The sequence below is a fragment of the Lepidochelys kempii genome, chromosome 7 (genome assembly GCF_965140285.1).
Source record: "Lepidochelys kempii isolate rLepKem1 chromosome 7, rLepKem1.hap1, whole genome shotgun sequence".
In the NCBI taxonomy this organism is placed as follows: domain Eukaryota; kingdom Metazoa; phylum Chordata; order Testudines; family Cheloniidae; genus Lepidochelys; species Lepidochelys kempii.
Window position 1 is genome coordinate 41,197,814 of NC_136386.1, and position 24,386 is coordinate 41,222,199.

At 45.8% G+C, this 24,386-nt stretch overlaps 1 protein-coding gene across 1 annotated transcript in view; it reads right to left on the reverse strand.

Annotated features, from left to right (window-relative positions):
• Nucleotides 1-16,438, reverse strand: part of IARS1 (isoleucyl-tRNA synthetase 1) — a 204,374-nt gene extending 187,936 nt beyond the window's left edge. The window contains exon 1 of the mRNA XM_073352336.2: nucleotides 16,142-16,438. The gene's annotated coding sequence lies outside the window, so the exon portion shown is untranslated. The remainder of the gene's footprint in view (nucleotides 1-16,141) is intronic.
• Between the last annotated feature and the right edge of the window lie 7,948 nt (nucleotides 16,439-24,386).

Consider the following 24,386-nt stretch of genomic DNA (forward strand, 5'->3'; position numbering starts at 1 on the left):
AACTGTGAGTGTGGGCGGGAAGAAGGTCACCGCGTGGAGGGACACCGGAGCACAAGTGTCAGCTATCCATGTTTCCTTAGTGGACCCCAATTTAATCAACCCAGAGATCCAAGTGACGATTCAACCCTTCAAGTCCAACTCTTTCAATTTGCCTACAGCCAAGTTGCCTGTCCAGTACAAGGGCTGGTCAGGAATGTGGACTTTTGCAGTCTATGATGATTATCCCATCCCCATGCTGTTGGGGGAAGACTTGGCCAATCATGTGAAGCAGGCCAAGAGGGTGGGAATGGTCACCCACAGCCAGGCTAAACAAGCCGTGAGGCTTAGCTCTGTTCCGGAAACTTCTATCAGGACCCGGTCAGAGGTGATGGACCCGGACCCCAGGCCAATGTCTGCAACAGCAGTAGTGGATCCAGTCCCAGAACCGGAACCAGCCAAACAACCAACACCAGACCCCGTGTCAGCACTGAATCCAGTACTTGCAACCTCAACACCAGAGGGCCCCACCGAACCAAGCTCTTGAGCTTAGCCCATGATCACCCTAGTGGCCATGCTGGGGTGAACAGGACCAAAGACCGTTTGGGGGGGGGTCATTCCACTGGGAGGGAATGGGCAAGGATGTTTCTACCTATGTCCAGTCTTGTGAGGTGTGCCAAAGAGTGGGAAAACCCCAAGACCAGGTCAAAGCCCCTCTCCAGCCACTCTCCATCATTGAAGTTCCATTTCAGCGAGTAGCTGTGGATATTCTGGGTCCTTTTCCAAAAAAGACAGCCGGAGGAAAGCAGTACATACTGACTTTCATGGATTTTGCCACCCGATGGCCGGAAGCAGTAGCTCTAAGCAACACCAGGGCTAAAAGTGTGTGCCAGGCACTAGCAGACATTTTTGCCAGGGTAGGTTGGCCCTCCGACATCCTCACAGATGCAGGGACTAATTTCCTGGCAGGAACTATGAAAAACCTTTGGGAAGCTCATGGGGTAAATCACTTGGTTGCCACTCCTTACCACCATCAAACAAATGGCATGGTGGAGAAGTTTAATGGAACTTTGGGGGCCATGATACGTAAATTTGTAAATGAGCACTCCAATGATTGGGACCTAGTGTTGCAGCAGTTGCTCTTTGCCTACAGAGCTGTACCACATCCCAGTTTAGGGTTTTCCCCATTTGAACTTGTATATGGCCGTGAGGTTAAGGGACCATTGCAGTTGGTGAAGCAGCAATGGGAGGGATTTACACCTTCTCCAGGAACTAACATTCTGGACTTTGTAACCAACCTACAAAACACCCTCCGAACCTCTTTAGCCCTTGCTAGAGAAAACTTACAGGATGCTCAAAAAGAGCAAAAAGCCTGGTATGATAAACATGCCAGAGAGCGTTCCTTCAAAGTAGGAGACCAGGTCATGGTCTTAAGGGCACTCCAGACCCATAAAATGGAAGCATTGTGGGAAGGGCCATTCACGGTCCAGGAGCGCCTGGGAGCTGTTAATTATCTCATAGCATTCCCCACCTCCAACCGAAAGCCTAAGGTGTACCATATTAATTCTCTAAAGACCTTTTATTCCAGAGAATTAAAGGTTTGTCAGTTTACAGCCCACGGAGGAGACGACGCTGAGTGGCCCGAAGGTGTCTACTACGAAGGGAAATGTGGTGGTGGTGTGGAAGAGGTGAACCTCTCCATGACCCTTGGGCGTATGCAGTGACAGCAGATCCAGGAGCTGTGCACTAGCTACGCACCAACGTTCTCAGCCACCCCAGGACTGACTGAACGGGCATACCACTCCGTTGACACAGGTAATGCTCACCCAATTAGGGTCCACCCTTACCGGGTGTCTCCTCAAGCTAAAACTGCTATAGAACGGGAGATCCAGGATATGTTACAGATGGGTGTAATCCGCCCCTCTGAAAGTGCATGGGCATCTCCAGTGGTTCTAGTTCCCAAACCAGATGGGGAAATACGTTTTTGCGTGGACTACCGTAAGCTAAATGCTGTAACTCGCCCAGACAACTATCCAATGCCACGCACAGATGAACTATTAGAGAAACTGGGACGGGCCCAGTTCATCTCTACCTTGGACTTAACCAAGGGGTACTGGCAGGTACCGCTAGATGAATCTGCCAAGGAAAGGTCAGCCTTCATCACACATCTCGGGCTGTATGAATTTAATGTACTCCCTTTCGGGCTGCGAAATGCACCCGCCACTTTCCAAAGACTTGTAGATGGTCTCCTAGCGGGATTAGGAGAATATGCAGTCGCCTACCTTGACGATGTGGCCATATTTTCGGATTCCTGGGCAGACCACCTGGAACATCTACACAAAGTCCTTGAGCGCATAAGGGAGGCAGGACTAACTGTTAAGGCTAAGAAGTGTCAAATAGGCCTAAACAGAGTGACTTACCTTGGACACCAGGTGGGTCAAGGAACTATCAGCCCCCTACAGGCCAAAGTGGATGCTATCCAAAAGTGGCCTGTCCCAAAGTCAAAGAAACAGGTTCAATCCTTCTTAGGCTTGGCCGGTTATTACAGACGATTTGTACCGCTCTACAGCCAAATCGCTGCCCCACTGACAGACCTAACCAAAAAGAAACAGCCAAATGCTGTTCAGTGGACCGGAAAGTGTCAGAAGGCCTTTAACAAGCTTAAAGCGACACTCATGTCTGACCCTGTACTAAGGGCCCCAGACTTTGACAAACCGTTCCTAGTAACCACAGATGCGTCCGAGCGTGGTGTGGGAGCAGTTTTAATGTAGAAAGGACCTGATCAAGAATTCCACCCTGTAGTGTTTCTCAGCAAAAAACTGTCTGAGAGGGAAAGCAACTGGTCAGTCACTGAAAAAGAATGTTACGCCATTGTCTACGCTCTGGAAAAGCTCTGCCCATATGTTTGGGGACGGCGTTTCCACCTGCAAACCGACCATGCTGCACTGAAGTGGCTTCACACCGTCAAGGAAACTAACAAAAAACTTCTTCGGTGGAGTTTAGCTCTCCAAGATTTTGATTTCGACGTCCAACACATCTCAGGAGCTTCTAACAAAGTGGCTGATGCACTCTCCCGTGAAAGTTTCCCAGAATCAACTGGTTAAAATCGTCCTTGAGATGTGGAAAATATTGTTAGTCTTTATGTACTTGGTAGTATATTTAGAGATGCATGTGTCTTATTAACTCTGTTTTCCTAGAGCTCCAGGAAGAAATCCCAGCCAGTGTTTCACCCTAGCTGAGATTTGGGGGGCGTGTCATAAATATAAAGGGAAGGGTAAACCCCTTTGAAATCCCTCCTGGCCAGGGGAAAACTCCTCTCACCTGTAAAGGGTTAAGAAGCTAAAGGTAACCTCGCTGGCACCTGACCAAAATGACCAATGAGGAGACAAGATACTTTCAAAAGCTGGGAGGAGGGAGAGAAACAAAGGGTCTGTGTCTGTCTATATGCTGGTCTTTACCGGGGATAGACCAGGAATGGAGTCTTAGAACTTTTTAGTAAGTAATCTAGCTAGGTATGTGTTAGATTATGATTTCTTTAAATGGCTGAGAAAAGAATTGTGCTGAATAGAATAACTATTTCTGTCTGTGTATCCTTTTTGTAACTTAAGGTTTTGCCTAGAGGGGTTCTCTATATTTTTGAATCTAATTACCCTGTAGGATATCTACCATCCTGATTTTACAGGGGGGATTTCTTTATTTCTATTTACTTCTATTTTTATTAAAAGTCGTCTTGTAAGAAAACTGAATGCTTTTTCATTGTTCTCAGATCCAAAGGTTTGGGTCTGTGGTCACCTATGCAAATTGGTGAGGCTTTTTATCCAACATTTCCCAGGAAAGGGGGGGTGCAAGTGTTGGGAGGATTGTTCATTGTTCTTAAGATCCAAGGGTCTGGGTCTGTAGTCACCTAGGCAAATTGGTGAGGCTTTTTACCAAACCTTGTCCAGGAAGTGGGGTGCAAGGTTTTGGGAAGTATTTTGGGGGGAAGGACGCGTCCAAACAGCTCTTCCCCAGTAACCAGTATTAGTTTGGTGGTGGTAGCGGCCAATCCAAGGACAACGGGTGTAATATTTTGTACCTTGGGGAAGTTTTGACCTAAGCTGGTAAAGATAAGCTTAGGAGGTTTTTCATGCAGGACCCCACATCTGTACCCTAGAGTTCAGAGTGGGGGAGGAACCTTGACAGTGCCCTTTATTTACACATTTATTACCTATAAAATAGAAACATATACTCAAAACTCATTTGCAGCAGGGCACATTGCTAATGTTTTAAAAACCACTAGGAAGCACTATATCTCCACATTGATGAGGGAGTGACTACATAATGCTTTGTTTCAGAGTACCAGCTGTGTTAATCTGTATCCGCAAAAAGAAAAGGAGTACTTGTGGCACCTTAGAAACTAACAAATTTATTTGAGCATAAGCTTTCGTGAGCTACAGCTCGCTTCATCGGATGCATGCAGGAGAAAATACAGTGGGGAGATTTTATATACACAGAGAACATGAAACAATGGGTGTTACCATACACACTGTAACGAGAGTGATCAGGTAAGGTGAGCTATTACCAGCAGGAGAGAAAAAAAAACGAAACAAAAAAAAACATTTTGTAGTGATAATCAAGGTGGGCCATTTCCAGCAGTTGACAAGAACCTGTGAGGAATGGGGTGGAGGGGCGAGGGGGAATAAACATGGGGAAATAATTTTACTTTGTGTAATGACACATCCACTCCCAGTCTCTATTCAAGCCTAAGTTAATTGTATCCAGTTTGCAAATTAATTCCAATTCAGCAGTCTCTCGTTGGAGTCTGTACTGGACAGTCTCTACGTAAAAGAATAAATGGACACAAATCAGACGTCAAGAATTATAACATTCAAAAACCAGTCAGAGAACACTTCAATCTCTTTGGTCACTCAATTACAGACCTAAAAGCGGCAATTCTTCAACAAAAAAACTTCAAAAACAGACTCCAGCGAGAGACTGCTGAATTGGAATTAATTTGCAAACTGGACACCATTAAATTAGGCTTGAATAAAGACTGGGAGTGGATGTGTCACTACAAAAGTAAAACTATTTCCCCATGTTTATTCTCCCCCCCCCCATTCTTGACAACTGCTGGAAATGGCCCACCTTGATTATCACTACAAAAGGTTTTGGGTTTTTTTTTTGTTTTTTATCTCTCCTGCTGCTAATAGCTCACCTTACCTGATCACTCGCCTTACAGTGTGTATGGTAACATCCCCCCTGCTCTCCTGCTGGTAATAGCTCACCTTAAGTGATCACTCTCTTTACAGTAAAAAGAAAAGGAGTACTTGTGGCACCTTAGAGACTAACAAATTTATTGGAAGTGAGCTGTAGCTCACGAAAGCTTATGCTCAAATAAATTTGTTACTCTCTAAGGTGTCACAAGTACTCCTTTTCTTTTTTACATAATGCTTTGTAAGGCTGTTAATGGTTGTGCATACCTATGTGCACTTAAATGTGAAATCAAGCTGTTTTCAACTACCACCACCATTTTTACATTCTCTTTTTCACTTTTGTTCCCTAGATTTGAGACTAGGAATAGGAAGTTTTCATCAATGGCCCTTTCTCTCTGAAATTTGTTTTCCCTATTTATCTAACAAGGCCTGAGTTGTTCGACCTACAGGGCCTAGTGCAAAGCCCATCAGTTCAGGCAAGTTTTTGCCTGAGGCAGTGATAGTGGGTCTGTTCTGCCTTGAATTTGAAATCTGAAGTTAAATCTATTTTATCTGTTATATTTTATGTTTGTCAACCAACTTAGAAGCAGGACAATTTGGAGGAATGCATGAGTACTTGATTGAGTCACAAACTTTTTAGTTATCCTCACCCTCAAAGTGAATTGTGTTTGGCCTCAGGAAAGCACTTTATCTCTGTACATCAGCTTCCTCATCTGAGGAAAATTAGAGTAATATACACTTACAATACTTATTGAACTTGTTGAAATAACTAGTTAGCTAACATCTGTACAATGCTTTAAAGACATTGGGCAAAATCATTCTTCCTTTGCTCATGCAAATAGATTCATTGACTTTAGTGGGACTGTTCACTTAGGAAAGGTAATCTGGATTTAGTCCCTCCTCAAATGCTATCCATGGGCTAATTTTATTTTTTAAGACACATATATGTGACCAGTCATACACGTAATAAGTGCACTTTTAGAAATCAATCAATAAAGCCTAAATGTTACCATAACATTCTTCACTGTCCTAAGTGTGTAATTACAGAAGTTGCATCTTTAGATAAATATGACCAAATACGACTTTTACTTAGGTTAGTTTTCTCTTCTAAATGGTGTATGCCTTTAGAAATTGGTTTCTTTTAGGGCTGTCAAGTGATTACAAAAATTAATTGTGCAGTTAAACAATAATAGCATACAATTTCTTTAAATATTTTTTGATGTTTTCTACATTTTCAAATATATTCATTTCAATTACAACACAGAATACAAAGTGTACCGTGCTCACTTTAAATTTATTTTTATTACAAATATTTGCACTGAAAAAAAACAAAAGAAATAGCATTTTTCAATTCACCTAATACAAATACTGTAGTGCAATCTCTTTATCGTGAAAGCTGAACTTACAAATGAAGAATTATATACCCAAAAAAACTGCATTCAAAAATAAAACAAAACTTTAGAACCTACAAGTTCACTCGGTCCTACTTCATCCAATCACTTTGACAAACACGTTTGGTTACAATTTGCAGGAGACAATACTGCCAACTTCTTGTTTACAAAGTCACCTGAAAGTGAAAACAGGTGTGCGCATGGCACTGTTGTAGCCGGCGTCACAAGATGTTTATGTGCCTGATGTGCTAAAAATTCATATGTCCCTCCGTGCTTCAACCACCATGCCAGAGGACATTCGTCCATTCTGATGACGGGTTCTTCTCGATAACAATCCAAAGCAGAGCGGACCGACGCATGTTCATTTTCATCATCTGAGTCAGATGCCACCAGCACAAGATTGATTTTCTGTTTTGGTGGTTTGGGTTCTGTAGTTTCCACATCTAAGTATTGCTCTTTTAAGACTTCTGAAAGCATGCTCCATACCTCATCCTTGTCAGCTTTTAGATGGCACTTCAGATTCTTAAACCTTAGGTTGAGTGCTGAAGCTATTTTTAGAAATCAATGGTACCTTTTTTGCGTTTTTTTCAAATCTGCCTTGAAAGTGTTTTTAAAATGAACTTGTGCTGGGTCATCATCGGAGACTGCTATAACATAAAATATATGGCAGAATGCGGGTAAAACTGAACAGGAGACATACAGTTCCCCCCCAAGGAGATCAGTCACAAATTTAATTAAAGCATTTTTTTTTTAACAAGCACCATCAGCACAGAAGCATGTCATCTGGAATGGTGGCCAAAGCATGAAGGGGCATACAAATGTTTAGCATATCTGGCATGTAAATACCTTGCAGTGCTGGCTAGAAAAGTGCCATGCAAATTCCTGTTCTCATTTTTAGATGGCATTGTAAATAAGAAGGCAGCAGTATCTCCTTTAAATGTAAACAAACTTGTTTGTCTTAGGGATTGACTGAACAAGAAGTAGGACTGAGTGGACTTATAGGTTCTAAAGTTTTGCATTGTTTTCTTTTGAGCACAGTTATGTGACAAAAAAAATCTACATTTGTAAGTTACACTTTCATGATAAAGAGATTGCATTACAGTAGTTGTATGAGATGAATTGAAAAATACTATTTCTTTTCTTGATCATTTTTACAGTGCAAATATTTGTAATAAAAAATAATATAAAATGAGCACTGTACACTTTGTGTTCTGTGTTGCAATAAAAATCAATATTTTTGAAAATGTAGAAAAACATCCAAAAAGATGTAATACATTTCAATTGGTGTTCTATTGTTTAACAGTGCGATTAATCACGATTAATTTTTTTAATCATGATTAATTTTTGAGTTAATTTAGTGAGTTAACTGCGATTAATCGACAGTCCTAGTTTCTTTAACTCACAGTTGACAAACAAATTTAAGCAGTTATGTTAAAGTAAACTCTGTATTAGTTCCTGTTCTAAAGGAATTTTAAAACAAATTACTAGTTAAAATAATACGTATTTAAGCAATATTAATAAATTATATTTTTCCACTTTGATTGAATATAGCATGTGTCTGGTCAATTCTGCCCTCACCTTTTACTCCTGTTGCTCAACTCCATTTCTCCTCCCACAACTACCTTTGGCTTGCCTTTGTTCATTCTCTATCTTTTTTATCTTTCTCCCCCTCTTCTATGTCTACACTATGAAATTAGGTCGAATTTATAGAAGTCGATTTTTTAGAAAGCGATTTTATAAAGTCAATTGTGTGTGTCCCCACTTAAGACCATTAAGTCAGCGGAGTGTGTCCACAGTACCGAGGCTAGCGTTAACTTCTGGAGCGTTGCACTGTGGGTAGCTAGCCCACAGTTCCCGCAGTCTCCGCCGCCCATTGGAATTCTGGGTTGAGATCCCAATGCCTGATGGGGCAAAAAACATTGTCGCGGGTGGCTCTGGGTACATGTCGTCAGCCCCCTCCCTTCCTCCCTCCGTGAAATCAATGTCAGACAATCGTTTCGCACCTTTTTTCCTGGGTTACCCATGCAGATGCCATACCAAGGCAAGCATGGAGCCCGCTCAGCTCACCGTCACCATATGTCTCCTGGGAGCTGGCAGACGTGGGACTGCATTGCTACACAGCAGCAACTCATTGCCTTATGGCAGCAGATTGTGCAGTATGATTGGTATCCATCCTCATCGTCTCATGGGTGCTCTTGGCCAGCCTCAGTGAGGTCGCTCGGGGTGCCTGAGCAGACATGGGTGCTCCTAGCAGATCTCGGTAAGGTCTGTCAGGGGCGCCTGGACATAAATGGGAGTGACTCAGGTCAGTCTCTTCTTTTAAGTTTTGTCTAATGGAGATTCAGTCCTGCCTGGAATATTGGCAGAGGGATAGCTCATTGATTTAAGCATTGGCCTGCTAAACCCAGGGTTGTGAGTTCAATCCTTGAGGGGGCCATTCTGCCTCAGGCTGCTCTCCCAGCCAGCAGCACCGCGAGCACCCAGGAGACGATCATAGCTAGCAGTCGTACTGCACTGTCTGCTGGTGAGCACCCAGGAGATGACAACAGCTAGCAGTCGTAGTGCACTGTCTGCTGCCAGCCTACCCCTTGCTCCTCCCTTCATGAAAGCAACGGTCTACAATTGTTTTGTGCCTTTTTTTGTGTGGGCGCCATATTGCTGTCAGCATCGTCATCCACCTGCCGCTTCCGCTGCCATTCTGCTCTTCTGCTCACGCCACACCACGGCAAGCATGGAGCCCGCTCAGATCACTGCAGCAGTTGTGACTGCTCTAAACACCAGGCGCATTATCCAGCAGTATATGCAGAACCAGAATCTGCAAAAGCAGGCGAGTAGGTGACGGCAGCACAGTGAGGAGAGCGATGAGGATGAGGACATGGACACAGACTTCTCTCAAAGTACGGGCCCTGGCAATTTGGCCATCCTGGTGGCAATGGGGCAGGCTCATGCCATGGAATGCCTATTCTGGACCCAGGAAATAAGCACAGACTGGTGGGACCGCATAGTGTTGCAGGTCTGGGATGATTCCCAATGGCTGCAAAACTTTCACATGTGTAAGGGCACTTTCGTGGAACTTGTGACTCGCTTTCCCCTGCCCTGAATTGCCAGAATACCGAGAGGAGAGGAGCCCTCACAGTTCACAAGCGAATCGTGATAGCCCTCTGGAAGCTTGCAACGCCAGACAGCTACCGGTCAGTCGGGAATCAATTTGGAGTGCGCAAATCTACTGTGGTGCAAGTAGCCAACGTGATCACTGACTTGCTGCTATCAAGGGTAGTGACTCTGCGAAATGTGCAGGTCATACCAGATGGCTTTGCTGCAATGGGATTCCTTAACTGTGGTGGGGCGATAGACAGAATGCATATCCTTATCTTGGGACCGGACCACGAAGGCAACCAGTACATAAACCAAAAGGGGTATTTTTCAATGGTGCCGCAAGCACTGGTGGATCACAAGGCACGTTTCACCAACATCAATGTGGGATGGCTGGGAAAGGTACATGACACTCGCATCTTCAGGAACTCTGGTCTGTGGGAACGGCTAAAGCAAGGGACTTACTTTCCAGACCAGAAAATAACTGTTGGGGATGTTGAAATGGCTATAGTTATCCTTGGGGACCCAGCCTACCCCTTAATGCCATGGCTCATGAAGCCGTACACAGGCAGCCTGGGTAGTCGTCAGGAGCTGTTCAACTACAGGCTGAGCAAGTGCAGAATGGTGGTAGAATGTGCATTTGGACGTTTAATGGCGCGCTGGCAGAGTTTACTGATCGCTTAGACCTCAGCGAAACCAATATTCCCACTGTTATTACTGCTTGCTGTGTGCTCCACAATCTCTGTGAGAGTAAGGGGGAGACGTTTATGGCAGGGTGGGAGGCTGAGGCAAATCACCTGGCCACTGATTCGGCGCAGCCAGACACCAGGGTGGTTAGAAGAGCACAGCAGGGTGCGCTGCGCATCAGAGAAGCTTTGAAAACCAGCTTCATGACTGGCCAGGCTATGGTGTGAAAGTTCGGTTTGTTTCTCCTTGATGAAAACTCGCCCCCTTGGTTCACTCTACTCCCTTGTAAGCCCCCCTTTTATTACCGCTTGCAGAGGCAATAAAGTCATTGTTTCAAATTCATTCATTCTTTATTAATTCGTCACAGAAATGGGGGGATGACTCCCAAGGTAGCCCAGGAGGGGTGGGGGAGGAGGGGAGGATGGAAGGACAAGGCCATACTGTACTTCAAAACTTATTGAATGCCAGCTTTCTGTTGCTTGGGCAGTCCTCTGGGGTGGAGTGGTTGGGTGCCTTGAGGCCCCCCCACCGCATTCTTGGGCATCTAGGTGAGGAGGCTATGGAACTTGGGGAGGAGGGTGGTTGGTTAGACAGGGGCTGCAGCAGCGGTCTGTGCTCCTGCTGCCTTTCCTGCACCTCAACCATACACCGGAGCATATCAGTTTGAGCCTCCAGTAGCCTCAGCACTGCATCCTGCCTCCTCTCCTCTTGCACCTCCCTCCTCTCCTCACGTTCATTTTGTGCTTTCCTGGACTCTGACATTGTCTCCCTCCACGCATTGTGCTGGGCTCTTTCAGCGTGGGAGGACTGCAAGAGTTCAGAGAACATTTAATCACAAGTGCGTTTTTTTCGGCTTCTAATCTTTGATAGCCTCTGGGACGGAGATGATACATGGAGCGATGAAACATTTGCAGCTGCGGGAGGGAAAAAAGGGAGATTAGTCTTAAAAAAAGAGACATTTTAGAGGACAATGGGTAGACTCAAGTGAACCAAGCTGTTAACATTACATAGCATGTGTGCTTTCTTTACAAGGTCGCATTTTGCCTCTTATATCAAGGGCCTGCCAGTATGGTGTGAGAGATCACACATGCAGGGCTGGCGTGCAACAGAATTCGGCTTGCAGGCAGCCATGATAAGCCACAGTCTTTTGGCTTCTTTAACCTTCCTAACATGTGGGAATGGTTTCAAACAGCAGCGCCCTCATTTCACATACAAAGCACCCATTGGGTTGGCCCTTTAAAATGGGTTGGCCATTTAAAAGGAGGGGCTGTGGTTTTCGGGTTAACATGCAGCACAAACCCAACTAACCCCCCCACACACACCCAATTCTCTGGGATGATCGCTTCACCCCTCCCCCCATTGTGTGGCTAACAGCTGGGGTGATTTCTGTTCAGCCACAGGCAAACAGCCCAGAAGGAATGGCCACCTCTGAATGTCCCCTTAATAAAGTTCCCCTATTTCAACCAGGTGACCATGAATGATATCACTCTCCTGAGGATAATACAGAGAGATAAAGAACGGATGTTGCTTGAATGCCAGCAAACACCAGGACCATAAACTGCCATGCTTTGTTATGCAATGATTCCCAACTACGTGCTGCTGGCCTGTCTGGTTAAAATGTCCTACCACGGAGGATGGAATAAGGCTGCCCTCCCCAGAAACCTTTTGCAAAGGCTTTGGGAGCACATCCAGAAGAGCCTCACTGAGATGTCCCTGGAGGATTTCCACTCCATCCCCATACACATTAACAGACTTTTCCAGTAGCTGTACTGGCCGCGAATGCATCCCAAGTCATCACGGCAAATTAATCATTAAACATGCTTACTTTTAAACCATGTATTATATTTACAAAGGTACACTCACCAGAGGTCCCTTCTCCGTCTTCTCGGTCCGGGAGCCTGCCTTCAGTGGGTTGGGAGGATACTAGATCCAGGGTGAAAAACAGTTCCTGGCTGTTGGGGAAAACGGTTTCTCCACTTGCTTGCTGTGCTTCAATCTCCTCCTCCTCCTCATCTTCCTCATCCCCAAAATCCACATCCCTGTTGCATGAGAGTCCATGGACGGAATCCATGCACAGGGTTGGGGTAGTTGTAGGGGCACCCCCTAGAATGGCATCCAGCTTATCATAGAAGCGGCATGTCTAGGGCTCTGACCCGGAGTGGCCATTTGCCTCTCTGGTTCTTTGGTAGGCTTGCCTTAAGTTTCATGTGGCACTGCTGTGGATCCCTGTTATAGCCTCTGTCCTTTCATGCCTGTGGAGATTTTTTCAAATATTTTGGCATTTCGTCTTTTTGAACGGAGTTCTGATAGCACAGATTCATCTCCCTATACAGCAATCAGATCCAGTACCTCCCGTTCGGTTCATGTTGGAGCTCTGTTGCGATTCTGGGACTGCATGGTCACCTCTGCTGATCAGCTCGCCACGCTGGTCAAACAGGAAATGAAATTCAAAAGTTTGCGGAGCTTTTCCTGTCTACCTGGCCAGTGCATCTGAGCTGAGAGTGCTGTCCAGAGCGGTCACAATGGAGCACTCTGGGATAGCTCCCGGAGACCAATACTATCGAATTGTGTCCACACTACCCCAAATTGGACCCAGCAAGGTCGATTTCAGCGCTAATCCACTCATCGGGGAGGAGTACAGAAACCGGTTTTAAGAGCCCTTAAAGTCAGAAAAAATGGCTTCTTAGTGTGGACGGGTACAGGGCTAAACCAATCTCATGCTGCTAAATCTGACCTAAACTCGTAGTGTAGACCAGGGCTCAGTCTTGTATAGTTTATTCTCCTCTTTCCCCTCACCACAGCTACAGTAAACATATAAGCACCCCAATCTTGCTGTCCTTACTCATGCCCACACGGTAATGAAAATTATTTTGACTGAGTACATAGTAGTTATTTTTGTGGTAAATAATGTATCTTCAAGACTGGGGACAGTAGAGAAGTCACTGTCATGTGTAAGAAGACAAAGTTAAATGCTAACTGTTTAAACAGCCCTTACGCCACACTCTGGTACTAAAGTTCAAAATGCTCCAACAATCACATGGTTGTTCAACAGTTTGTTTGAAGTTGTCTAAATAAAGGCAAAAATCTACTCATAAATACAAAGCCCAAGGCTTTCAAATTTATGTGCCTAAAATTAAGCAGCTAAATGCATATTTAAGCTACTAAATTAAGTTACCTGATTTTCAAATGTTAAACATCCACTGCTCCTCCTGACTTAAATAGTTGCTCAGCACTCCCTAAAAACCAGACCAGTAATATCTAGGTGAAAAACCAATTAAAGAGGTGGCCAAAAGGTGTAAACAAAGCTAATGGGAACATTTTGCTCACTCCAGCTATTGGCAGATCCATCTGGCATAATCTGTAAGTATTTTAATTAATACACGGGGTTACTAAATTGCATTAAGGAACACGATACAAACAGTTAACTATTTGAACACTAGCAGAGTTCTTGAGATGACAGTTTATTTGCACAGCCCTTAAATCCTCCTCCTCCTCCCAAACCCCCCACCCCCACCCCAAAAGCCGATGAGAAGGGGGAGGGTCAGGGTGTCTGTCTGCCAGCGGGGAGAGAAGGGGGCTGGCTAAACATGATGGCTGTAAACAAGGGCTGTAGAACAAGTCTAGCACGTCCCTTGCGAACGGATCCTTCCCAGTCCTCCACTCCGCCCCCTTGTAGTCAAATAGAAATTGAATGTGTATGGACAGTGCTGCCGCAGGCCCCTGCAACTCCTCCCTTCACTCCTAGCATACTCCCCTTGCTACTGCTGTTTCGTGAACGAGATCAATCTTGTGTTCGTGTTCTTTTTTTACACTAAAATACGCAATTTTATCCCGGACCTTTCGAAATGAGGAAGGGTCTTCCTGATAATTTCTCTGCAGCTTTTAAGCCGAACTTCGGGCCGAGCCCGCTAAAGAGTGTTAGACAGACTTGCCCTCGGGATATTTTTAAAAATCCTTTGCCTTTTTCTGAGATGTAAAACGCACAGGATTTGTTACAATGGTTTCGGTGGCAAGAGGACGAATAGCTCCAGTGAGCAATGTGGCGGGATCTCCCAGAGTCCAAACAGCTGATGTTGGGGGAGGGGCGGGCGTCTTGGACGCCCACCAATAAAAACAAACAAGAACCCACAGCTAAAATGCCCACGATCAATCACCCACCCCACCCCTCTTTCCTCAACTTTCAGTGGCAGGATGGCCGCTTCCCCTATCTCCAATTATTGCTGGTGTACCACCCAGACCGCACATGCAAGGAGTTACAAGGGGTGGGGAAGGCTGAAAAGAGTTTTCACACACTGTCCCTCCAGCATATCAACCTTTTGCAAACACAGCTGCAGTGTGCAGCTAGACCCAGGGTTCCCCTGCTAGCTGTCTCTCCTGCCAGTTCGCAGGCATTCACTTGCCTAGGCACCACCCCGTCTGTTCCTCTGAGCAACACGCCACTCAAGCGCTTGTTTTGTGCTTCCACCGGCCGTTAAGCTCTTTACGTATTCGATGCAACCAAGGCAAGCTCGGGGTGGAGCTGCGCAAAAAAATCCGGGCGTAGGCGAGGGTTGTGCATGGAAATCACACAGAATAACTCGCCTGGAGTTGGGCCAAACCACTATTGTGTAAATGCAACAAATGTAGGGGGAGAAGCAGAAAACACCACCGACACCCCATGCAGACGCATTCCTCCTTGCCTGACATGCAGCATGTCGGTTTTGCACGTCGATGCAAGGGTTTGGAAGGAAAAATTATTCGTTGATGCACACACCCCCTCCACACTGGCTGCTTTTGGACTGCTCCATGTCCTGTACATAAGGGGGTGTGAACTGGAGAAACACTAAAAAAGAGCAAGCAAAACGCGGAGGGTGGTGTGTGTTTGTTTTCTCGGGGCTGTGCAACTAGACAGTAAACGGCAAAGAGCGTCCGACGCGACCTCCCTGCTTCTCTCCCCTTCTCCTTTTGTCAAACACACCCACAGTCCTAGGCAGTTGTTATTCTGTAGCGGTTTGCACCGGAGTAACAATCTGCTACAGAAGAAGGCGAGATAAACTCTTCTAGGCAGCAGCCTAAAACTGGTCAAGCTGCCCCACAGCCTGCAGCAGCTCAGCCAGGCTATGCACTGTCAAAGGGCTCTGGTCAAGAAAAAAACAGAGCGGATTGTGAAAAGGTAGAGGCAGCAGGAAAGCCCCTTTGGCTGGGGGGAAACCGCAGTGCTTTACCAACCAGCAACGAACAAGCCAACCCAGAAGGGGGGGAAACGCTAAGAAGAAGACGGACGACATTGAATTTGCTTCTTTGGGGGTTGTTGGCAGCTGTCCAGGGCTGCAAAGAGTATGTGAGAGGGTTACTATGTTGAGAAGAGAAGAGCTGATCACGTGTGGCACAGGAGCCAGGGCTGCCCCCTGGGAGCCTGCCAGGGCTGGGAAGGAGGAAGAGGTGCCGGAAGCCTACCAGCAGCAGCAGAAGGAGGGAGCGCCCCGGAGGGGCTGCAGCAGGGGTCGCTGGCACCACAGCTGGCGTGGAAGGACCCCCGCCTTCTCCAGGAAGCTTTTGGGCAGTAGGACGCACGCCCATTACCAGCAGCAGCACTGCAGGGTCTCCCAGCGGTGCTATCGGCCCACCCGCCCCAGGGTGCTGCTCTCTCTGCGCCCCGTCAACATGATGGGCAAGCGAGCCCCGGGCATGCGGGCCCCCCGCAACACCAACCAGTTCCTGATGCGGGAGAAGTACCAACTCATGCACCTGCGGTCGGACTCGGTGGGCACCGAGAGCGGCGGGTCGGACAGTGAGATGGACCCGCTGGACATGGACTCTTACCTGGGGGTGCTAGAGAACTCCCGGGGGGCGCTGATGGACTTTGCCGAGGATCCTCGCTCCTCCTCCTGGTCTCCGCCCGCTTCCTCGGCCGCCACTGACTCGGAGCCCTCTTCGCAGCAGCAGTTGCGGTTTTTCGGTGGCGGCTTGGCGGACGTGCACCAGGAGGAGAGCTTGCAGTACTTCCCTTCCGAGGACGATGTGATCGAGAGCGAGATATTCATGGAGAAGGACTTCCATGAGTTCTGTAGCAGAATTGCTTGAATTGGGGGGGCATCTATTTATTTGATACAATTACCCCCTTCCCACCACCCACCCCTTCCTCCCGTTGCCTTTTATACTTGGCTGGGTTATGCGGGCGATCGTATCTCCGGGTCACAGCTGGATCCGGTCGAGCTGGGTATGTGGATTCTCATGGGTAAAATGGTTTTCCAAACGTTAAGTTCATCTGTTGGCATTTGAACCTCCCCGGGGACGGGGGGAGGAGGTGGCGGGGCATTTTGCCCCCCCCGGGGGAGGGGGGGAAGGGACATGGGATTACATACTAGGCCTTGTTTGTTGAAGCGCTTTATTTATTTTACCGCCACCCTTTTGCGTTGTTGTCAAGCGGGGCCACGTCATTTTATATTAAAAAAAAAAAACAACCACACGCTCTGGATCTTAAATAAAAGGAACTTTTGTAAATTAAAACAAATCTACTGTGCGAAGTGTGTGCTCTCTGGGAAAATGTGTCCGGTACTAAGAGCGTCGGTGTGGGGGGGTCTCCTGCGTAGGTGTGCGGAGTGTGCGCCTTGCGGAAGGAAGAACGGGGAGGAGGAGCGCGCGGTTTGGCGCAAAGGAGGAAAAGCCACCGCAGCAGCGGTTTGTTTCTGCTCCCGTTGGCAGCAGTGGCACAAGACACACTCCTTGGCTTGCTTCAGCGAAGAGCTAGAAGTGGGATGGGACAGTAACGGAATCAGCGCCTCCGCTCAGTGCAAGGGGCGGGCCACAGCGCGGGGGGACCATGCCTGGTAACCACCAAGGGGGAGCCTATGGAGGTTGCAGAGTACACGGGAATATGAGCATGGTTACAGTAATCGCATTCATCATACTTAAGGCTAAGATTTTGTCACAGTTATTTTTAGTAAAAGTCAGGGGCAGTACAGGGGAAGCTCACAGCCTGAGCCTCGCTGCCCAGGTCGGACTGACAGCCTGAGCCCCACTGCCTGCAGGGGGGAAGTTGATAGCCAGAGCACAGCTGCCCAGGGCAGACTAGCAACCCAAGCCCCACCGCCCGTAGCATTGCCAGAGGCGTCGTCCTGGTTTGGCCGGGGGTCTCCCAGAACTGGGCTCGATCTCCCTGAGGCTACTGAAGCGAATCCGGGAAAATTTAGGCTGCTAAAAGTCCGGCAGCGCAACAGGGCTAAGGCAGGCTCCCTACCTGCCCTGGCTCGACACAGAAGCGGCTAGCATGTCCCTGTGGCCCGTCAGCAGAGGCATAGCCAGGGGGTCTGCATGAGCTGCCCCGAGCCAGAGCACCCACTCCGCAGCTCTCAGTGGCTGGGAACAGGGAACCATGGCCTGTGGGAGCTGCGGGAGCAGTGCCTGTAGGCACTTGGCCGCCCCTGAGACTTGGAGCCGCTGTCAGACATGCTTTCGTTTCCGGGAGCTGCCCAAGGTAAACCCTACCTGGCTGGAGCTACACCCTAAACCCCCTCCTGCACCAAAACTCCCTCCTGCAGCCTGCACCCCTCACACTCTTCCACACCCCACTCCCTGTCCCAGGCTCAGCCTGGAGTCCCCTCCCACACCCAAACTCCCAGAGCCCGCACCGCCCTTCTGCACCCTTATCCCAGGCCCAACCTGGAGCTCCCTCCCACACTGCAAACCCCTCAGTCACACCCCCCAGCCCAGAGCCCCCACCCCCTCCCACACCTCAACCCCCTGCCCCAGCCCGGTTAAAGTGAGTGAGGGTGGGGGAGAGCGAGACGGAGGGAGGGGGGCTCGAGTGACCGTGGAGTGGGGCCTCTGAGAAGCAGCGGGGCATGGGCATTGCCTTGGAGAAGGGGCGGGGCAAGGCAAGGGTGTTTGGGTTTGTGCGATTAGACAGTTGGCAACCAGCCACTGAGGGCATACTGACAGCGAGAGCCTCACCACCCAGGACGGACTGACAACCTGAGCCCCGTCACCCGGGGGAAGACTGACAGCCAGAGCTCCCCCTCTTGGGTGGGAGGAGCTGACAGGCAGAGCCCCGCCGCCCAGGGGGAGATGACAGTTGGGGATTGGTCCTACTTTGAGCAGAGGGTTGGACTAGGTGACCTCCTGAGGTCCCTTCCAACCCTGATATTCTATGATTCTATGACAGACCAAGGCCTGCTGCCTAGGACAGACTGACAGACCAAACCTTGCCACCTGGGTGGAGGGAGCTGACAGCCAGATCCCCACTGCTCAGGGCTCATCCTGCTGCCCGGGGGAGGGGCTGACAGCGAGAGCCACACCGACCTAGGTTTACCACCTTTGAAATGGAAAAAAAAGGCATGCACCCCCACACACAAAGCAAGCCTGACACAACCCCAACAGCAAGCTTCGACAGCTACTTATAGTAATTAGAGAAAGAACACAGAGATAAGACTGATAACATCATTTTCTTACTTAAACTGCAGAGGTGGGAACACTGCCCATCTTTAGCTGGACACAGAAACCTTTAACATTAGATATCCCAGTGTATTGTGATAATAATGCAAATCTTTAGAGCCACATAAACCACACACACACACCCCCCGGCAGATTAAATTATTTTTCTAGCAACTGGCAAAACCATTTAAAAAATGGCCAGGCCGGTCAAATACAGGCCATGTGGTAATCCTTTGCCGCCCAGGGCTCACCCTGCCACCCGCTGACAGCCAAAGCCCTGAAGTTGCGGAGGTCACAAAAAATCACAGAATCCGTGACCTCCATGACAGACTTGTAGCCTTAATCATACTGAATGTGAAATGGTCAACAGGCATTTTGCTGTGAGAGTGAACCACAGAACCAGACCAGAAACATTATTGATCGTATTTATATCATGAGTCAGGGTGAGCATGACTGATGGTAACATGGGGGCGGGGAAAATAAAGCAATAGATATCTTTGCACTCTCAAACTCCAGCCATGAATAGTAGGGAGGAATGAATGTCTACACATCCCCTTTTCCCCATTCTCACACATGGGATCAGATGTGAGACATATTTTAATATGACAGAGAAAAGACAAGCCCACGTGTCAGAGGACTGGTCATACCCCAGTCCATTTGCAGCTATTAAAAATATAATAAGCACCAGCAGCAAACAGGGACTCTAAACTGAAATAGCACTGATTTTTATGATTAATAAATATTGCTTATCTAGACCCTTTTTACATCTAAACACAAAAAGGAAAACTGTTACCCACACACCAACCCTCATCTTGTTTTCTGGCTCCCTAAGGATAAAATGTTTAATTAACAGTGCAGTTGTAAGTTAAGAAAACAAGAAACCAAAACAAGAAGCAGAGCTGGCCTTCTACAATAATAACATGGAAGACAGAGGCATCTACCAATTTTTGGTGGGGGGAAAGGAGAAAAATGAGATTAAACAATTCTACATGTTACTGGAGATCAAAACTCCATGAGGTTTGAAAAGCTTTTCCTGAGCTCTTCCGTGGCATTGCACAGCTCAATGCAAGGCTCAGTGCACACGCAAGAATGTTCAATAGAAACACAGCAGCGAAGGTAAACAGTGTAGCCTTTGATTCTGAAGCTTTTTATTATCCCCTTCGTTTTAAGGAGGGCAATCATAGCAAAGTGGCACATTGGGCATAAGCTACTGAATAACTTTAGCACTATAGTGTAATTTTTTGTATTCTATATAATTAAAGCATTATCATGCCTGCCTTAAGTGCTTGATAGCAGGCTTTTAGTCCTACTCTCCTAGAGATTACGGTGATAGAAATGCCTATCAAGATACTTTAAGGGTCTCTGCACACTTCAAAAATGTAGACACCTAGCAAATGAGCAAAGTTATTTCAGTTTTCCAGGAATGGCTTTATAGGGGGGTGTTGTGTACAGCCTTATCCTTAAAAACCACAAAAATATACTTCTTTTTTTTTTTTTTTTTTTTTTGCTTTGATCCCATACCTCTAAACTTAGGGAAAACTCCCACTGAATACTGAATTATATGAAAAAAGCATTTGGAAAACTTAAAACAATACATATTGAAGACGATGTCTGTGTCCTTTATGTTTGTTCCAGTATTATGAATATAGTCATTCAACACATTAGTACATACATACTAAATCTATCACTGTCTGTATTTGTTCATAGATTCACTGGGAGACATTTGAAGCTCAGGGTTTGTCTGTTTGTGAATGGCACCTTCCTGTCCTTGGAAACAGTTTGGGGCTAATTTTTATCATCATATTTACCAGCTAAAATAAAACTAAGTAAATTCTTTCAGAATCTTAACACATCAGCTGTAGCACTGTAAAGTATAATTTATGGCAATGGGATCTGTGTGTTTGCCTTCCCCAAAGCAGAACTATCTAATTCAGGAGGGCCAAAATTACTTAATTTTTTTTTTTAAATGAGGCATGGGTTGTTGCTGTAAGTTAAGGGCCATATACAGTCAACCTCTTGATCCAAAGCACAGGTCTAACTGATAATGGGAGGTTTGCAATAAGACCTTGTCTACAGTGGACATTTGCCCCCTTCAAACATGAGTGGTCAGTCACCACTGTAGTTGCACCAATGCAAATCTCTAGTGTAGACAAATCAAGCTGAAATTTACACTAAAATAAATTAGTGGCATGAACAGATTTGATCTTCAGAAAGTTTATATTTTATTGGCTAATCCAGAACTGCAGCAACATGTTTAAATGAATGTTTGATGTATGGTTTTTCCGGCTTGACATTTAAATGGTATGATGAAAGCTGACTAGTAATATTTACATGAAGGTTTGCTCTATTATTGTTTTATAGGGTGACAAAACAATCAATATAAATTATATTTATGTTTGATATTGCAGTTTTTATCTATTGAAAACAAAGTATAATTGGAATGCAAATTACTAGAACAGTGTAAAGAAATAATTACAGGCCACATATTGCCTGCCAGAATTACAGAGGTGGATTCACATTAATAAAAGAGGCTCTCTGTGTTCCCATCACTAATCAATGGAACATGCCATGTAGGATCAATTCCAGTTCTAATTTGAAATTTCAAATCTTAAGAGGGAGCTTACTTTTCACCTTCTCACCTCTGTCACTGTTCTTGTTATCTCTTAATCGCTGATTCCAAACATCAGGAGTAAAAATAAACAGCTAAATAACAAAACTAATAACAATGCTTTAAATTAGATATCATCTTTGCACATAGCCTTCTCAGTTTCTTACACAATCACCTCCATGCCTTCTTTCAGGCAGCTCCCCATGCAAGTTACATCCTCAGTGCACTCCTTAGAATGGCCTCTAAACCTATCCACTTACACTGAATTGAGCTGATTTGTATATAAATTGCCTGCTTTCCTTTAAACCTCTTTTCTGGTCTGTCTTTAGTTGCTGAAAGCAGCGACCATACTTCTGGTGTGTTTAGAAAGTACCTACATAAGAAACATAAAAATGACCATATTGGGTCACCCCAATATCCTACCCTGTCTTCCAACAGTGGCCAGTGCCAGGTGCTTCAGAAGGAATGAGCAGAACAGGTAATCATCTAGTGGTCCATCCTCTGTCACCCATTCCCAGCTTCTGGCAAAACAGAGGTGAGGGACACCATCCCTGCTTCAAAGGGAATGAACAGAACACGGCAATCATAAAGACATCTATCCCCCATCATCCATTCCCAGCTTCTGGCAGTCAGAGGCCTAGGAACACCAGGGTATGGGGTTGCATTCCTGACCATTTTGCCTAATAGTCATTAATGGACCTATCCTTCATGAACTTAGCTAATTCTTTATTGAATCCAGTTATAGTTTTGTTCTTCACAGCATTCTCTGGCAACAAGTTCCACAGGTTGACCGTGCTTTTTGTGAAGAAGTACTTCCTTATAATTGCTTTAAACCTGCTGCTCCAAATAATTCATTTAGCTTCTCCACAAAGGCCTTGTCTTCCTTGAGTGTTCCTTTGGAACCTTGATTGTCCAGTGGTCCCAGTGATTGTTTGGCAGGCTTTCTGCTTCTGATGTACTTAAAAAAAAAAATTGCTGCTAGTTTGAGTCTTTTGCTAGTTGCTCTTCAAATTCTTTTTTTAGCCTGCCTAATTATACTTTTTATAATTGACTTGCCAAAGTTTATGCTCCTTTCTTTTCCTCAATAGGATTTCATTTCCAATTTCTAAAGGATGCCTTTTCGTCTCTAACTGCTTCCTCTACTTTCTTGGTTAGCCATTGTGGCATTTTTTTGGTCCTCTTACTGTTCTTTTAAATTTGGGGTACACATTTAATCTGAGCTTTTATTATGGTGTTTTTAAAAAGTTCCCATGAAGCTTGCAGGCATTTTACTCTTGTGACTGTTCCTTTTAAATTTCTGTTTAACTAGCTTCCTCATTTCTGGGTACTTCCCCTTTCTGAAATTAAATTCTTACTGTGGTGGGCTTCTTCGGTATTTCCCACACGCCCCTCAAATCCCTAGACAAGTATGTTAAATTTAATCATATTATGGTCGCTATTAACAAGCGGTTCAGCTATAGTCACTTCTTGGACCAAATTCTGTGCTCCACTTAAGACTAAAACAAGAATTGTCTCCTTGTGGATTCCAGGACTAGCCTCTCCAAGAAACAGTTAATTACGATGTCTAGAAACTTTATCTCTACATCCCATTCTGAGGTGACGTATCCAGTCAATATGGGGATAGTTGTAATCCCCTTTACTATCAAGTTTTCTATTTTTTTGCCTCTTTAATTCCCCAGAGCATTTCAGTCACCATCACCATCTTGGTCAGGTGGTTGGTAGTATATTCCTACTACTATATTCTTATTATTTAAGCATGGAATTTCTGTCCATTGAGATTCTGTGTTACTGTTAGATTCATTTACAATTTGTACTTTATTTGACTTTATGCTTTCTTTCATATAGAGTGCCACTCTCCCACCAGCACGATCTACTCTGTCATTCTTATATATTTGGTAGCCTGGTATTACTGTGTCCCATTGATTATAATTGTTCCACCAAGTTTCTGTGATGCCTATTATATCAATATCTTCATTTACAGGCACTCAAATTTACCCATCTTAGTATTTAGACTTCTAGCATTTGTATACAAGCACTTATAAAATTTGTCACTTTTTAGCTGTCTGCCTTCATGTGATATAATTGAGTGGGGGTCTTTTTCATTTGGCTGTTACTCTTCAGTTCCTACATGTACTTTATCAACTTCTATCCTTTCCTCTTTACTAAAACACAGATTTCAGAGTAGCAGCCGTGTTAGTCTGTATCCGCAAAAAGAAAAGGAGTACTTGTGGCACCTTAAAGACCAACAAATTTATTGGAGCATAAGCTTTCGTGAGCTACAGCTCACTTCATCGGATGCATTCAGTGGAAAATACAGTGGGGAGATTTATATACACAAAGAACATGAAACAATGGCTGTTACCATACACACTGTAATGAGAGTGATCAGGTAAGGTGAGTTATTACCAGCAGGAGAGTGGGGGCGGGGGGACTTTTTGAGGTGATAATCAAGGTGGGCCATTTCCAGCAGTTGACAAGAATCTCTGACACAGAGACTCCCCATTAATAGATCCTCCTCTAGGGGTATGTCTATACTACCCGCTGGATCGGCAGGCAGCGATCAATCCAGCAGGGGTTGATTTATCGCTGGATCGCGTCTAGTCTAGACGTGATAAATCGACTCCCGAGCACTCTCCCGTTGACTCAGGTACTCCACCAGGGCGAGAGGCACAGGCGGAGTTGACGGGGGAGTGTCAGCAGTCGACTCACTGCAGTGAAGACACCATGGTGAGTAGATCTAAGTACATCAACTTCAGATACGTTGTTCACGTAGCTGAAGTTGCATAACTTAGATCGATTCCCCCCCACCCCTAGTGTAGACCAGGCCTAAGGGATGTCTCTGTCCAAACCATGTGCTTCTGTTGGATTTCCCCCAGCATGTAGTGGGTGCTACCACAAATAACCTTAATCTTAAGGTTTGAAAGTACTTTACTGGCTGAAATTCAGCAAGTCACACACTGAGTCACTGGCAAAACTGGGAATAGAAACCAGAAGTTCTTACCTCATAAAGATAGGTTTCAGAGTAGC